This window comes from Amblyomma americanum, chromosome 7, assembly GCF_052857255.1.
Source record: "Amblyomma americanum isolate KBUSLIRL-KWMA chromosome 7, ASM5285725v1, whole genome shotgun sequence".
NCBI lineage: Eukaryota > Metazoa > Arthropoda > Arachnida > Ixodida > Ixodidae > Amblyomma > Amblyomma americanum.
In genome coordinates, this window is record NC_135503.1 from 80,327,745 (window position 1) to 80,328,843 (window position 1,099).

At 48.2% G+C, this 1,099-nt stretch overlaps 1 non-coding gene across 1 annotated transcript; it reads left to right on the forward strand.

Annotated features, from left to right (window-relative positions):
* Positions 1 to 541: 541 nt before the first annotated feature.
* TRNAT-AGU (transfer RNA threonine (anticodon AGU)) lies at positions 542 to 615 on the forward strand. Its single transcript has one exon. It is a non-coding gene; the product is annotated as a tRNA-Thr (tRNA).
* The last annotated feature ends 484 nt before the right edge of the window (positions 616 to 1,099 follow it).

Sequence of the window (1,099 nt, forward strand, 5' to 3'; positions counted from 1 at the left end):
AGCTCATCTTTTCCTTCCAATTTACAGAGCAGAAAAACTTTTACGAGTTGCGGCTGCGTATAAAACAATACGCAAGAAAACCGCCAGTATGACTGCGTCCTGCATGCTATAACTCGTCTCAGCCGAAAGCATCGAACTGCATAAACTTTCCAGATCTGTAGCTCATGCTCTCGGCCAAAGAAGATAACCAGCAGGAATGCAACACGCTCACCAGAGCCGTCTAGGAAGTGAGATCAGGCGCCTGCACGCGCGTGCGCGTTTCTATGGCTTATTACGCTCCCGCACTAATTCGCTCTGCTCATAGCGACCTTTAACTTAACGCTTACCTCATACACCGAGCTAGCTGGATGACCGGAACTATCCATTATTGAGGCTATCAAACACGGCTGTTTCAGCGATGTACTGAAGCTTAAAATTTGGCCAAATGTGGATGTGCTCTGCCATCATTCGTTAAAGGCATGCTTTCTAATGGGCTTTGATTAACACTATTCCAACTTCGAGTTATTGGTCAATTCGCTCTCGTCCTACCATAACTTTGCCGTCCTGGTTAGCTCAGCTGGTAGAGCGACTGCTCCAGTGAAGCGGTGGTCCCGGGTTCGAACCCCGGACCAGGACGAATTTTTCTTTAGCTGCGAAGTTTCTGAGAAAGCTGTGTAGCTTTCCTTTGTAGCCGTATGGCTGTGCGTGGGTGGATGCCAATGAGTAATTACTCTCTTCATCATCATCATCAGCCTTACTACACCCACTGCAGGGCAAAGGCCTCTCCCATGTCTCTCCAATTAACCCTATCCTTTGCCAGCTGCATCCACCCTTTGCCTGCAAACTTCTTAATCTCCTCCGCCCATCTAACCTTCTGCCGCCTCCTGCTACGCTTACTTTCTCTTGGAACCCACTCCGTTACCCTTAAAGACCAGCGGTTATCTTGCCTTCGCATTACATGCCCTGCCGAAGCCCATTTCTTTCTCTTGATTTCGACTAGGATTTCATTAACCGTGTTTGTTCCCTCACCCACTCTGCCCGCTTCCGATCTCTTAACGTTACACCTATCATTTTTCTTTCCATGGCTCGCTGCGTTGTCCTTAACTTAAGCTGAACTCTT